The sequence below is a fragment of the Gossypium raimondii genome, chromosome 8 (assembly GCF_025698545.1).
Source record: "Gossypium raimondii isolate GPD5lz chromosome 8, ASM2569854v1, whole genome shotgun sequence".
Classification (NCBI taxonomy): domain Eukaryota; kingdom Viridiplantae; phylum Streptophyta; class Magnoliopsida; order Malvales; family Malvaceae; genus Gossypium; species Gossypium raimondii.
Window position 1 is genome coordinate 21,092,441 of NC_068572.1, and position 17,815 is coordinate 21,110,255.

Sequence of the window (17,815 nt, forward strand, 5' to 3'; positions counted from 1 at the left end):
TTACAATTTTAATTATTTTCCAAAATCGAACAGAGGATTCCGAAATCAATCCAATCTTGCCTCACTAAAATTCAAATATCTCAAAATATATAACTTTTTGCTTGATATGTTTCTTTTATGTAAAATAGACTCATTAAGATTTCATTTCATATCTTATTCACTCTCTAATTCAATTTCCACCATTTTGGTGATTTGTCAAAGTCACACTATTGTTATTGTCGAAAACTATTTTGTTGCACATTTTACTTTTTCATAATTTCACTTTTTCACTTTCACTCATTATTCAATTCAATTCCACACATATATTCATCATTCAATCACACTTAATCGTTACATGATATCATGTATTTTCACTTAGTCAATTTCCCGATGAACACTTCGGAATAATAACAGATACACGGTGGATTCAGCACACAGCAACCACCCTTTGTAATCAATGATATCCGGTTCACATAGTAGCCTGCGCATAGTACTACACATGTGACCATCACTATCCAATACACGTAGTAGCCTGCACATAGTACTACACATGCGACCTATCATTCTAGTACACGTAGTAGCCTGCACATAGTACTACACACGTGACCATCACTTTCACTTTCACATAGTGGCCTACACACAATCCATGCGACACATGTGATCATTTTTGTCACCTCATTCGTATCCCTTTTTATTCCGAATGTTCAATAGGGAAATTTCTCACTTTTTCTCATTTTTTCCTTTTTCACTAATATTCCTTGTCTTTCTTGGTTTATAATAACACATTTAACTTACTTAACACTCACATTATTCAATCTAGTCCTAAAATCACACTTTGGCAAAAATTACATTTTGCCCCTAAAGTTTTACAAAATTACAATTTTGCCCCAAAGCTCGTGAATTAAACTTCATCCCTTATTCTTATGTATTATGACATGCTGAACATTTTTCCCTTCTATGGAAACATCGAATTCCCACTCTAACACTTATGAACATTAGGTATTTTTACCGATTATGTCGTTTTACTCGTTCACTTAAAATCACTTAGCAAAAGTTGTTTAACATAATTTCAAGCTTCATATTCTACCATAAAACATCAAAATAAACACATTTCACCTATAGGTATTTTTCCAAATATAACCCTAGATTAAATTATTGCTAGAATAAGCTAAATCAAGTTACCGCGACTCTAAAAACGTAAAGAACATTAAAAACGGGGCTTGGAATCACTTACTATGGAGCTTGGAAGCTTGAAAACCCTAGAAATGGCTTCCCCCCTTGTGAAATTCGGCCAAGGCTTGAAGATGATGATTTTTGGCCTATTTTGTCTTTTTAATACATTTTGATTACCAATTTACCAAAATACCCCTAACTTAAAAATTTCCTATTTCACTTATCTCATGTCCATTTTTGTCCACAATGTAACCAATGGTCTAATTACCATTTAAGGACCTCCAATTTAAAATTTCATAACAATTGGACACTTCTAACATGTAGAACTCAACTTTTGCACTTTTTACAATTTAATCCTTTTGACTAAATTGAGTGCCCAAACGTCAAAATTTTTTAACGAAATTTTCACGAAATCATTATTTGAAATCGTAGACCATAAATATATAATGAAAATAATTTTTTTTCTCGTCGAATTTGTGGTCCCGAAACCACTATTCTGACTAGCCCAAAATTCGGGCTGTTACAATCAATATTCAAATTTGCCTTCCACAACAAAGCACCAATTCACAATAAATTATATGACATATTTAATATGCACATTCAACTACCTTTCTTTCTTCCATCATTCAACCATATCAAGTCACATAACAGCAATTACAAGGCTACTTATATACACATTAAAATATACCATTTCACAAACACAAGGCCAAATGCAAATCAAGCAAATGGTCATTTCCAACAACAAAAAGACATTTAAGCTAGCATTAGCTAAAATAACTTATACATGTCATTATAACCAAAATTTAACCAACCGAAAGTACCAAAAGAGCTGATGGATGGTGTGATATAGCTCCGATAAGCTTCCAACCTGAATGAGCTTCCAAGTTACTATAAACACGAAAAATAACACATAGTAAGCATTTAAGCTTAGTAAGTTCGTATAACATAGAATTAAACTTATCATTTGATCAAATAATAGGTAAGTAACAAAACATATCCCAACACAAATTGGCCAAAAGCCTAAGCACATATACACTAACCATGTTAGTCATGGAATTTCATAAATGAATCAATAATCATGGATGAGCTCAATAATTAATCAAGTTTCCATATACATGTAACATCCATATCATGTATCTATACATCATGTAAAATCATTTCCATGTATTTCATGTAAATATCTGTAATAGTTGGTATCGAACTCATATCATCTCGTAACAGAACATTTCCTATTGAACCATTTTGAATATCGTTGGACACACGGGATAGCTCACACATAGTGTGCTAAACTGTAATCCGTCAAATCATATACATGTATGCTCATATAAGCTGTGAATTGGTATGCTCTCTGGAGCTGTCAATCGGTAAGCTCATATGAGCTGTGAATCGGTAAGCTCCTATGAGCTGTAGGGTAGTATGTAGCTACACGATGTTGCTCACATGAGCTATGGAATATCTGCAACACATGTCGGACCTTAGCCATCGGTAGAACATTCAGAACCAGCACCCAAATCATGTAACCCTAATGACATGACATTTGTATCCTACGAATTCCTAAGGTTTAAACGGGATTTAGTAGTCACCGTACGCTGTCGAATATGCGATCAGTACTTTATACATGGAAATTATACAAACACACATATATATAATTCAATTAAAACATATAAATACATAATTTAATTACACGAACTTACTTTGACGAGTATACGTAGATATGGAGGTGATTAATTCGAGATTTTCCCTTTGCCCCAATCTAAATTCGTATGAGGTCTGTCTTGATCTATACAGATAAATTTAACTCAATTTAATACATTTCTCATTCAATTTAGTCCAACACATATTTTCGATAAAATTACCATTTTACCCCTATACTTTTAATTTCTTTGCAATTTAGTCCCTAGGCTCGAAATATGAAATTAATGCAATTTTACCCCTACCCAAGCCTAGTCGATTTTTATACATGGTTATAACATAAAGGTGATAAAAACACAAATTTAAAAATTCAAAGAGTATAATTAAAGGGTTAAATTTTCAAGTTAAAATTTAAAGATGATAATCATAAACTTTAAATGATAATCATAACTTACATAAACATTTAAAGAATAAAAAGAACTTTGGATCATAACTTACATAACTTACATAACTTACATAAATATATATCATATCATAACTTACATAAAACTTTGGGTGAAAATCTATAAAAATCACGTAAATTTGGGCAACACTATTGTTTTTCCTACTCTTAATTATACTTATAAATAAACAACTTACGAATTAGTTTACACCGATTAGATACTTGATACTTCATATGTATTATCTATTTTAGTAAAATGACATGATTTAAATCAATTTAGAACACTTAAGTAACCGTAATTTATTGTCAACTTTAGACTTCAAGAACTATGGAATGGATAAGAGTTGGATGAATTTGTCAAGGGTAAGCAACGGCTATCAAAATGGAGTACAAACTTTTCTAAATTTTGCATTTCAAAATGCAAGCCAAGAGAATATGATTCTTTGCTCGTGTAAGAAGTATGTCAACATCAATTGGCATATTTGTGAAGTTGTCTATGAACATCTAATTATTGATGGCTTTATTCGGGGGTATAAAAAATGAATTTTCCATGGAGAGTGTACACCTCATAAAACCTCTTCAACTATTAATCCAGATTATCCTTATAATGCTTACCATCAGTCTGTTAGAGAATATGACATGGAAGGTATGTCGCGGGATGCATTTTATATACGCAGTCATGGTTTGCAATCGTTTCCACCTGAAATTATTGCATCTGATGATTGTGATATTGGTGGAAATGTTTTTACCAAAATGGGAAGAAGTGTACCTGATGAAGAGCCAAATGGAAAAGCGGCGAAGTTCTACAAGTCACTTAATGAAATGAATGAAGAACTTTATAAGGGATCGAAATTTTCAAAATTGTCATTCTGTATTTGTCTTTTTCACTTAAAATGTTTAGGAGGGTAGACCAGAAACTTTTTTACACTGCTGTTAGAGTTTTTGATAGATATGTTTTCGTTTGCAAAAATCCCTCATTCATGCAAAGATATGAAGAAACTAATAAAAGATTTAGGCCTTGGGTATGACAAAATTCATAGTTGCCCAAATGACTGCATGTTGTATTGGGGTGATCGGAAAAACCAACAGTCCTGTCATGTTTGTGGTAAATCTCGTTGGATTAATAGGAATACAAAAGATGTGAATGAGGATGAAGGTGAGGCACAGTCAAGAAAGAAGCCAATAAAGATTTTGCGATATTTTCCACTAATACCAAGGTTTCAATGGCTTTTCATGTCATTAAAGACAGCCGAGTCTATGAGGTGACATCATGGTCAACGAATTGATGATAAATTATTAAGGCATCCTACGGATTCTTTAGCTTGGAAATCATTTGACAGTAAATTTCCAAGCTTTGCAAGCGATCCAAGGAATGTGAGGCTTGGGCTAGCATCTGATGGATTTAATCTTTTTAAAATCATGTGTACTTCGTACAGTACTTGGCCTATAGTGCTTGTTCCTTACAATTTGCCTCCGTGGATTTGCATGAAGCAATCTTCTTTTATCTTATCTATGATTATCCCTAAAGAGAAAGGTTCCGAAAATGATATTGACATTTATATAGAGCCACTTATTGAAAAGTTGAAACAATTATGGGTAGATGTTGAAACATATGATGTCTTGAGAAATGAGAACTTTTATTTACGTGCAGCTTTGTTGTGGACTATTAATGATTTCTCGGCTTATGCCAATTTATCTGGTTGGAGTACCAAAGGACGTTATGCTTGTCCTTGTTGTACGGTGTAAACATGTTTGAAGTGGTTATATAATGGGAAGAAGTTCTCTTATATGGGGCATCGTCGGTGGTTTGATGGAAATTATAGATTTAGATTTCAGAGGACTCTATTTGATGGTACAAAAGAGTTTAGAGAAGCTCCTGAGCAGACCATTAGATCTGAAATATTGTTCATGTTAAAAGATATCAATTTGAGTTATGGGAAGATGAATCAACCACCCAACACGCAAACAAAGAGAAGACCGAGGGAGGCGTATGTTGGCGATGTTGACTGGCAGATTGGTGATAAATCTGATGAAGAGGATGATCCTAATGAGGCGGACTTGTGGAAAAAAAGAAGTATTGTTTTTAGTTACCTTATTGGGATCATCACATTTTGTGACACAATCTTGATGTCATGCATATTGAAAAGAATTTTTGCGAGAACATCATTGGGATAACTCTGAATATCAATAGAAAATCGAAAGACAATCTTCAGAGTTGACTTGGTCTAGTTGACATGGGAATTCTGTGTGATCGTCATCCCCAATTACTTCTGAATGGAAAATCTCAGTTGTCGCCTTCTATTTTTGCAATGTCAAAGAAAGAAAAAGAAGTGTTCTACACGGTGTTGAAGGATATAAAGGTCCTAGATGCGTATGCATCAAATATATCTCGATGTGTGAGTCTCAAAAAGACTATATTCCAAAAAATCACATGATTATCACACCTTGATGCAAGATTTACTGCCAGTTGCTTTACGGTGTTGTATGTCAAAAAAGTTGACATCTTATATAATTGAACTATCCAATATAATGAAAGTTATTTGTGGCAAAGTTTTGATTGTTGAAGAACTTGAGAAAGTACAAGATCGAGCTTCCTCGACTTTATGCAATTTGGAGAAGATCTTTCCACCTTCGTTCATCACTATTATGGTGCACTTGCTAATCCATCTCCCTCATGAAGCAAAACTTGGTGGACCAATTTTCTATCGGTGGATGTATCCTATAGAGAGGTGCTAATTTATTTGTAAAGTTTTCATTCATTCATGAATATACCTTTAGTTACAACTTTTGATAATGTTGTATATCATGTTTAGATTCCTATGAAAATTGAAGTCTTATTGTCATACTAAGCGTTATCCAGAAGGATCAATTGCTGAACGTTACTTGGCAAAGGAGTGTATGACTTTCTACTCTAGATATTTAGAAGATGTTGAAACAAGACTGAATAGACTAAGTAGAAATGCTAGGCTCATTAATCATAACTTAGACGAAACTTATCTATTTCGAAGTTATGGAGAACCAATCGGTAAAGTTGAAATTGCACACTTAGATGATAAATCTTGGGTACAAGCACATCGATATGTTCTTTTTCACCACGATTCAATTGAACCATTACGTAAGTTTTAGAATTTGATAAATATTCATCTTTTTATTTTGTTTATCTTCTAACCTAATAATCCACTTTTTAACATAGTGAGTACAAACAAGTCTTGAGATCTCGTTCATGCTCCCGAAGATTACAACATCGAGAGATTCATAAGTTATTCACAGAATCTTTTCATGAATGGTTAGGGCAATCGGTATGCAACTTAAGCTTTCATTGACAAATAATAATGTTTTCGTATAACATTTATAATTAATCAATTTACTTTCGATTCAATAGGTTTGGAGTGGAAAGGACCTCAAGGTCCAAATAGAGTAGTAAAAAGATATACTGCCTTCCTCATTAATGGATTCAAGTTTCATACAAAATCTCTTGAAAGATTGAGAATGACTCAAAATTGTGGAATAGTTGAAAAATTGAGAATGACTCAAGATTGAGAATGACTCAAAATTGTGGAATAGTTGTTAATTCTTCAATTACAAGTTATGCTAGTGCTAGGGACAGTAATCCTATTGAGGGAAATGTGGAGTATTACGGACTTCTTACTGACATTATTAAGGAGGATTACTATGGCAAACGGAAGGTTGTCTTATTTTGATGTGATTGGGCTGATGTTAATATTGCTCGCGGAATTAAAAAAGATCATTTTGGTTTTACAATAGTGAGTTTCTCTCGATTAATTCACATTGGACAACAATTGATAGACGAGCCTATGTATTTTCTTCTCAAGTCAAACAAGTTTTTTACTCGAAAGATCCAACTGATAAGGGTTGGTACGTTGTACTCCGTAACACCCCTAGAGACTTGTTTGACATGGGCAACGGAAGTAGTGATGACATCGACAAAATATCAGAAACTTTGCATTTTCCAGATCAAAACTTAAATGAAACTATCCCTAGTACTAGTACACAATTTCAATGGGTTCGCCAGGATGTGGATGAAGATATTTACGAATCATGATGTATTAAAATTTTGTGATTTTTTAATTATATGTAATATTATAATTTAAATCTTGATCTTGTTAAATATTTCAATTATTTTATATGTACTATTATTATTAGAAGTAGTTACTAATATTTCAACTATTACATGTGTATTGCAGATAAAATGCCTAGAAGAAGATTGCAAGATCTAAGTATTCAAAATCCTTCAAATCCGGAAGAAACAAATAGTGAACAACAGACTGCTATTGGATCTTCGAATGTTCCAAATACAGCTAACGAACCTGCAAAAGTTCAAAGTAATGTTAACTTTAATTTACATGCATGTTGACTTTTATTATTGATTTTTGTTTCAAATTCTTATATAATAATATATCATTTTTTTAGCTGAAAGTGGTGGGAGGCACAAAACTCGAGGACATACACTATTAAAAGATTTATACGAGTTAATTTATGTCGAGCGTGTCAAAGTAGCTAGAAATAGTCATGGTCAGCCAATTGGATCAGAAGCTCGACTTTTAATAAGATATTTGGGCATTATAACACGAAATGTCAATCTGTTGCCTATCAACAACGAGTCATGGCATCATATGCCTGATAGTAACAAAAATTCAAGCTCTCGATAATATTAAGGTAATAACGTGAATGTAATTTATAATACTTTGGTTTAAGTTTCATTTATATTTACTTTCTAAACTTGTGTTATTTGTAGGAGAGATTTGCTTTAGAGGTCTCGAATAATTATGTGAAGAATACATTAGGAAAAAAATGGAGAGACCATAAAAGTGCTTTAAAGAAGGAATATTTTAAGAAAAATATAAGCCTCAAAGAGAAATTACGAAATGTCCCACCGGGAATGCTGAGGTACTTATGGGAAGATGCAGTTAGATTTTGGAATTCAAAGAAAGGAGAGGTATTACGTACTTCTAAACTCTTATAATTATTTCGGTTTATATTATTTACTATATACGTAATAATAATTTCATAATATAGGATCGTGAGCGAGTTGGAACTACAAGTAGGCAAAAACAAAAATTCACGCACACAGCTGGGTCGAAAAGTTTTGCTTGTGTAGTTGATGACAAGGTATTTTGAATTTATTAATTGTGTCAAATATTAATTATTTTCTACTAAATAATATTTTTCCTACTATATTGTAGGAACTGTCGTCTGGTCAAAAAGTTGGACGCCTTCAGCTTTTTGAGATTACACATAGAAAGAAAGATGGATCTCCTATGACTATTGAAGCTGCATAAATTATGGTATATTTACTTAATAAAATTTGAATTATTTTAAATATTTATCATGTTTAATTATAATGGTTTAATTCGTTGTTTGTAATGCAAATAATGTTATGTTATGTTGCATTTGTTTTGATTATATATTTCGTTTCTAACTCTTTGGTTGATTTATTAGGAGAAACTAAAAGATAAAAAGGGCAGAGTATGAAGCGATCGCTACAAGTGATAGTTCTGTTAATCTTGATGACATTGATAACTGAATTATTACTGAAGTTTAGGGACCTGAAAGGTATGGTCGGATTTGATTTCAAGGATCTTTTGTTAACCCAACTCATTATTTTGGATCCAGCTCGCAGCAATACAAGCTTTTGGGGAATCAGGCTCAAGCTGAAGTTCAGAGGTTAAGGGACCAGATGGCTCAGATGCAAGCGAGCACAGTTGAGTAAATTGCTCAACTTAAAGCGAAGGCATCATCGAGAGAAGTAGAGGCTCAAAGAAAATATGAACTCCAGCTACAACTTAAAGCGAAGGCAGCAGCGAGGGAAGCAGAGTCAAGCAAAAAATATGACGAATTCTAGCTACAGCTTCAGAATATGATGAAGATGTTTCAGCAGTCATAGAATCCGCCATCTTAGACGTTTATTTTCTTATTGTGAGAATATTTTAACAATATAACTTTTGAATATAATATATTTTGTTATTTCATTTATTAATTTAGATTTTATATATATTTCTTTTGTTGGATTTGAAGTATCATTTAGATTTGAAGTTTTTGGTTGGATTTGATGTTACAGGAAATTATGTTGACAATTCAAGTTCTATATGAATGAAAATGGATTTGTAAAAATTTGCTAAAGTTAGTTGGTTTGTGAGAAAACCGCCACTAAAGGTCATGTTCTATAACGGCGTTTTTCCACATAAACGCCGCAAAATTGAGCTGCATTATCTATAGCGGCATTTTTTGCGGCGCTTATCAAAACGCCGAAAATTGTTTTAACAGCGCTTGCAAGCACCGCTATAGGGCTAAAAAAATGCCGCTAAAATTTATTTCGCTGTAGTGGTTGGAATTCATTGTAAATCAGTAGAGCAATTTTCCGTTCATGATTGGAGGCTCCCCAAATAAAATGGCTAGCAAAAAAAGGCCACATCATTATTCATTTAACAGATGAAGGTCGAAAACGTTAGTAATTATATAGTAATTTTTTATGGTTAAATAAATTTATTAATAGTTGGATAATTAATTTTTTAATTTATTTATTTTTATATTATTTCAAAAATTATAAAAAAAATACAAACATCGAGTTTTCTGTTAGAGACGGTAACAGTTGAGAAACAAGTTAATAAAAAGTATGTTTTATTTAAAGTACACAAAAAAGAATATGAAAATGAAATTTGTTCATGAGCTTGAGAATTGGGTAGAAAAGAGTATGAACATGAAATTTGACCAGCATAAGCTTTAATTGCTTTCGGCCTAGCGACAACACTTTGAGGCTTTTATAACATAACACGTATTTTAACAACCTAACAAAAATTCATGCCTCTTTTGACTTTTTCCTTAAAATACATGTAAATTTAAATGTCCAAAATTAAATGATAAATAAATATCACAGATGAAAAACCTTCTATTTGATAATTAATATGGTCTTGCTTGATGGTGGAACGGTTCCATAAAGTAATGATGAATGAGGTGATATCATAACTAAAATTCCTCTATCCATATATTAAGTAAGCCTTAGCCTGACTTAAAATTTGATGTTGCCGTCGACCACTTTGGATGGTAAAGGAAAGTATAAAATTCGTGGACAGTATAGGTATGGCCTAAAAGGGAGAACAATAAAAGACAACCCTCCCCATATTTAGATCGTGAATCCCTAACTTCCAGCCGAATATTTATTATGTGATTTCTGCTGAACAATAAAACCCAAATTAAGTTAGAAAAATCATTCATTAATCTCGAAAAACAGTTCAATTTTCCATTAATACAACCAAACGAAGGAAGAAAAAAGTTTAAATGTTTAATTTCCTCTATGATGTCATTATTTTCTAGATACAGATATATACTTACATATTAGTTTTTGAAATACCTAAATTATATTATATGTAATTAATAATGGGAAGAGATTTACTTATACGAGTGTAAAATTTAGTAACTTTTGCATATTAATATTTTAGCAACCCAACCATTGAATTTATCAAGATATTTATGTTTGTGATGCATGTAAATTTTTAACTAATCCAATATCTCTATCATATTGATCTAAAATATTGTCTATGTTAATATATATTTAACAATTGGAAGGTTTTTTACATAAAATGAATAGTTATAAATTTTCAATTATGTCAAACTTGACATGCATGATTACATGAATGGAGTATGAAATATAACGGTTGGATTGTGAAAATAATAATCTTATAAAAATTATAGAATGGTGTAAAACTACTTATATTTTACTTATATTTTACACTAGTGTAAGTTGATAATATCTCCCCATCAATAATATTGAGATATTTTTCTCTGTGTCCTCTTTTCCTGGTGACGTTTGCCTATTTATATGATATAGGTTCTGTTCATTGAGATGACAGGTTAAGTAGGCTCCATGCATGCAGATACGTACCTTACTCTAGATTGAACACGTGTTACGCGTTCTCATGCACGTATAACATCGTAGGGGAGTAGGCTCGACAAGTGAGCTACGAGCTCAGTTTGCGATCCCATCATGAGAGCTCAATCCGTGATCCCATCATGCGAGCTCAGTCTACAACCTCGTATGTTTGGGTCAATGCTAGCCCAAACCCAAATGGATTTTGGACCAATGGTGGTAACTATCCTAACAAATAATATATAATATATGAAGTCGAAACATTTTTATTAAAAGAGTATCTATTTATTATATCACTCATATGCAATATTATTAATATAAAAAATTCTATTTTTTAAAGTTTATTAAAAATAATAGAAATTGAATAAAATTAAAGTTTGAGTGTATATATTATTTTTCTGCAACATAATATTATGTATTGTGGGAAGGCTACCACACTATAGCTTCTTCAACTACTTTTCCTACAATTTATTTCGCACCCGAGTTATAATTTGGTTTGAGTCTTTAATCAAAGCATAAATCGAATTAAGATTTTCGCAATCCTCAATCATCTCATTTAAACTTGTTATTTGTGACTCAATCAAACTCAAGGTTATATTAGTTTTGACTTAGAATCTATTTTATTCTTGAATCTGAATTTTATTGGTATTTCAGAATTTAAGATTTCTATCAGGTTGAATGTGTTTATTCTAATCTAAAATCTCGTGGTTCGATCCATAAGATTTAAGTCTTGGAGGGACTTAAATTTTAGGCCTAGGCTAACAACCAACGTTGTATGCCAGACCGATCACCTTAGTCCCTTCAATTGATACCATCACTGTCACTACCCCTAAAATCGCCATACTGTTGGTTATCCTATGCTTACCCCTACTTCTCTGCTTCATTGCTACTACCACTTGCAAGCAGCCCTTCTACATTCATTAGTCCCACAACATTAAGCTCTACCACCGCATGAAGACAATTATAAAACCACATGATAACATTATCATGAAAGGAATTTTGTTGGACCATGATTAAATTGATTACTAATAAAAATATCACATCATATTAGAGGAAGCATGCATACTGGATTGTCACGTAACTTCGATTCAAAGATGAAAATTGTTCACGAACTACAACATTAACTTCCCTAAACTTGAAGGAATGATTTAATGCTTAAGAAATAAAAATAAAGTCTTTTTGTCTTTGTTATTTTTACTTGACAAAGAACGTGGGGTTCCTTTCCTTGTTTCTTACAATGTTCCTACAGTAAAGGGATTATCCCTTTATAACTCTCATAAACTGCATGGCAGTTTATTTTCTATTTTTTAAAATTTAAATGTAAATTGTTAAGAAGTTTATCCATTATGTGAGATGTGATTTAGTGTCTGAGTGTCCATTATGGACGTTTACACCAACATCTCTCACTCGTACGTTATGGTCATCAGTATTCTTGCAATGAAGCATTAAGAGATTATTAACTATTTTCACTTCTCGTTAAGTTTCATACTAGGAAGTAGTCCATGCAACCAATATACATTATTCTTGTGAGCAACTACTTTATAATTGGTAGGTGTATATAACAGCTCACGAATATAAATAGAGTTTGTCTACAGTACCCTAGATTCATTTAGTCACATTTCTAGTCGAGGATGATCTCTTTTAGTATTAAAATATATAACAAACATTTTGTATTCACAATTTTGTTCACTATTACAACATAATTGGAACAATTGAATGAGACACTATAATGATTGATGCAATCTCATACTCATTGGTTGATTCAAGTCACTTGTATTCCAGATCGTAAAATTAGGTAGTATCCAGTCTAGTTTGTCAAAGGCTGAATTCAAACAAAAATAGGTTTAACAAAGGGGTTACTTGGTTGATCTGGTGATGGTTGAGTTGAGGATGGGCTTAACAGCTGAAGAACGAACCAATATTAGAGAATATCGACCTAATTCTTAGAATAGCTCTTAAGATGGAATGGATGATAGTTTGAATTGTGACCCACTATCTATTGGAGATAGGAGCCAAACAGTATAATTGGAACGCCACACTCGTTGGAGTGATAAGTTCACAAAGAGAACCAGATTGATGCCACTAGTATAGCTAGATAAGTCAATTTGAGTCACAAAAGAACAATATGAGTTGAACAACTCACAAATAGATTAAAATTCATCAAAGGTTCAAAAGTTCCAAATACAAGATTTGAGCTTAGTATTTATAGCTCTACAAAAGTCCAGTCGAATGGGCTAATTTAATTCAGCTTAATTGAGTTGACTAACTATTGAGCTATTCCACATGACTTTTGAAGACTCCCAAGCATAGGTGACACCAACAGCCATGTCATTTGCACTCCTCAAACAACCAAAATGTGTAGCCTTACTTTGAGCTGATGGTTCAAGTAGATGATCGATTTTGGATAGTGTGAACATGGTTGATGCCTTCTTGGGAAGCCGAATGTGTAGTCTCCATTTTAATGTGGCATAGGGCACACGAACAGCTCTCAAGGTGTGAAAACTCAAAATTACATGGTCACTTGGTGTGAACATAGCATCCAGCTGATTAGACTAATGTGAAAGGACTTGTGTCCATTGCATTCCACGAAAGGTTACTTGGAAGAGATCAACTAGTAGCTCCCCCATGCATGCACGTCCAAATGCATGTTTCCCCTTTTAATGTCGTCCATTGAACACCCTACAAGACACATTAAACACAGCTTTAAACATAATTTAATTGGTCTGAACTAAAGACATATATTTAAGATGTCTAAACTAGGACATATTCAAAACATATATTTAAGATGTCCTAAACTATGACATACTTAAAAACCCTTATTAAAGATGTTCAGATTATGACATAATTAAAACTCATATTAATGATGTTCAAATTAAGACAATTAAATACTTAAACTAATTTAACTAAATAACTAGAACCGAATTTAATTCTTTATTCTAGCAAATAACTTAATAAGTTGAAGAAAGTTAAAGTTGAGCTTGAAGCAAGTTGCATTGCACGTATGGAGTGCACGTCCATGATTGATCAATGAACCTCGCAATGACTCCACCCTAAATTCGATCAATAAGGCCCGCAATAGCTTCCTTGAACCTCTTAGCTCAAGCTCCTATAATCGGTCCCGTTGGCAGCTCCATTGGTTCTTTGGCAGCCTTATTTGGGTCTTGGACCATGATTGCATCAATGATCTTTCCTTTTCCTTGAATCTCTCTATTTCAATTTAACTGCTCTCTTGAGCTCTCATCAACATTCCTAGTTTAGAAGCGATGTTAGGTAGGAACTTCTCTGAAAATATTCCATCGACATGCTCATGCTTATTGAAAACTATGAATCTATATTATTTTAATTCTCTGCTTAACTACTCGCTTGAGTGTTATGTTTACTGTTTTATAATGATTACTTGAGTTATGACTCACTCTGAGTTTATTAGCTCACCTTATAGTCTATTGACTTATTTTTCAGATAATCCTCAAGGTTAGGACTTGGATGCAACTTTTGGAGGGGTAACTCAAATATTTTTATATTTAAAGTATTTTTGTAACACGCCTAACCCGTCTCCGTCGTCGAATTAGGGTTATGGAGCATTACCGTACAAATCAGAACAAGTAACATTAATATAGAATAATTATGCAAGCTTAAAATGCATCAATAACAATTCCTTTTAATTATGGTAAAAACATACTTACGAGCCTTAAACCGAGCTTACTGGAACCTAAAAACATTTTGGGAATGTAATAGCCTAAATTTGCCCAGCCCACATACAGTTTAAAAATTTAAAAAAAAAACAAAAACCAAATTAAAGAAAATAGTCCATAAAGTCTGGTTACAATAAAGCCTAAGCCAATACAATAGGCCTAATTTCTAAATACCCACCAAAACTCACCAACCCTAGCCCGAATACCCCATCTAGCCCAACTATCATGGCCCAATGCAGCCCAACATAACCAAAAACCCTAGCACCAAACAACTTTCAGCGCCGTCAAACCCATGGCCTTTTCCGCGCGTGTTGCGCCTCTGCGCGCGTGCGTCTCCTCCACGCGCGATGCCTTCACACGCCTCCACATCCACTGCTCTGTACCTACCAGAAGGACAAACGAATGAAAAGGCAGAGAACGTAGCAAAGAAGAGCAGAAATTGACAGCAAATACTAGCAAAAAAATTAGGAAAAATGAGAAAAATAGAAATAACAGAGAAAGAAATGTTTTTTTTCTTCTTTTTTTTTCGATTCGGCTATAAAAAGGCCATTCGAACACTGTAAACGACACACACGCATATCAAATACAAAAATATTTCAGAGAAATCAAAAAGGTTCGAAAGGTTTTTTTAATTTTTGTTCGCTTTTCTTTGGTTTTTTTTGTGTGTTCTTTTGTTCATTAAATAACACAGTAATAAAAGAGAAAATAAGGTTAGAGAGTGAGGAGTTTACCTGTTTGGCCGGATCTTCGTTTGCTCCGTCGCAATCGGAGTCGGACGATGGTTCAAAGGCCTCTGAGCAAATCTTTTCTGAGCGGCGCGACTTTGGAATGGGGGGAGAAACGTTTAGTTTTTTTTAATTTGTTTAAGGCTGTTAATTGCTGATTTTAGGGTTTTAAAGTAGAGTATTTATTGTGTGAAAAACGACACCATTTAAGGCCTGCTTCAGTGGCCTTGAAACGGCACCGTATTTTCCCTATAACCCGATGACTCGATCCAACCGCGGCTAGATCCGCACGTTTTGGTAGGGGGAGGGATATTTGCACTCCCGGTCCTCTCTCTTTTGTTCTGGGTTCAAATCGGTTCTTTTCTTTTTTAAAATTTTACCCTTTAATTTACTTTTTATTTTATTTTAGTTCGTCACTGCACACCGCTTGGGGGGGAAGTGGATTATTTCCATTTGGGCCCCCTCATATAATGAGTGCGTTGCAAATTGGTCCCCGTTCTATTTCAATTCCATTTTTTGGTTATTTTGTTTTTTTTTTTGCAATTCATTTTTTTAATTTTTTTATTTTAAAATTATTACTATATTATTTATTATCATTTATTATTATTCCTATACTTATACACGCATTTTTTTATATAGTATATATAGACATATTTCTTTATATAATATATATATTCTTAAACTTTTATAAATGCATGCATTTTACATACGTTTTTATTTTTATCATTTTATCTTTTTAACTTTTATATACTTTATATTATATATACATACTTATACATTTCTTTTATTTTGTAAATATATACATATCCACATACTTTTATATACTTTTTTATATTATTTTATTCCTATAGTTTTTGCATTCATATATGTACATATATATATACATATTTTAATACATGCATAATTCATATATTTGTATATATATTTTTATGCTTTCATAGTTTTCATAAATAAGTATATATATGTATATAAGTATGTACACTTATATTTTACAATACATATGCATTTTCTTTATTTTTGTACATATACATTTTTATGAAATATACATGCATATTTTTGGAGATTATTATAAGTTTTTGCTATACATGTTTTTACATATGTATACTTGTATATGTGTGTTTTAAATATATGCAAACACATATTTTCAAATTTACTTGTATTTTGTGCCTGTATTTATATATTTTGTAAACACATATACACATACATTTTAAAATAAAGTATTTGTATCATATTGATTCCTTGTTGCTCATTAGCTTATATTTAGCTTACGAATTTTTCTTTCGCAATATACATTGTCATCCCATTTTGTTTTATTCGTCAAAAATTTTATATTTGATTTAAATATTAAAGTCGTTTTACTCAAAAATTTTCAAAATAACTCGACACTCAGAATTTGGGGATCCTCGAAAAGATTGTGTCCTAACTTACTGGATTCCAATCTTCCTCGGGATATAAGAGACCGAATATTCCTTTTAATTAACACAAAAATAAAAAGCTCATTCTCGAGAATTCGACACGTTGTGTCCTAACGCATTGGATGTGACGTGTCGTTTTCTCAAGATGAGAATTTTTCTAACAAATGAGAATAAAAGCAATATTCGATATTTAGGAATTTTGTGAAATTGAACCCTAACTTACTGGGTTTTGATTTTCTCATTTGACCCGAATAATCAAATATCCTTCTCAAATGCATGGGTTTTAAAAGTTAAAAGATAAACTTAATTTTGAAGATTAAAAATGTTGCGCCCTAACTCACTGGGTGTGACATTTTATTTCTTTGAAATAAGAGTGTTTTATTATTCAATTTATTCAAGTTAAAAGGATCTTATTTTAAAATATTTTCAAAATTTTGACATTAAGACATTAAACAATCAATTCGGTACCAATTTTGGGCGTCACGAGGGTGCTAACCTTTCCTCGTGCGTAACCGACTCCCGAACCTATTTTCTCAAAATTCGCTGACCTAAAAATTATTTTCAAGGTGATCCGATCACACCTCAATAAAAGATCGGTGGCGACTCTCCCATTTGATTTTCAAAAGTCGATCCCCTTTTTTCAAAAAAAAATGGTTTCGACAGCTTGGCGACTTCGCTGGGGACCCTAAGTGAGAGCCAAGCCGCAAAATTGATTGTTTTGGGTCGTATTGTCGAAAATTGAAAATTTGATTTGAAAAATCACGATCCTCTCTTTACTCTTGTTTATATGATTACTGTAAATTGAGTTTTATATCTTCGCATCATATTGCATAAAGACTGTTTAGTCTTACCCTTTTTAAGTGGGAGTGAGA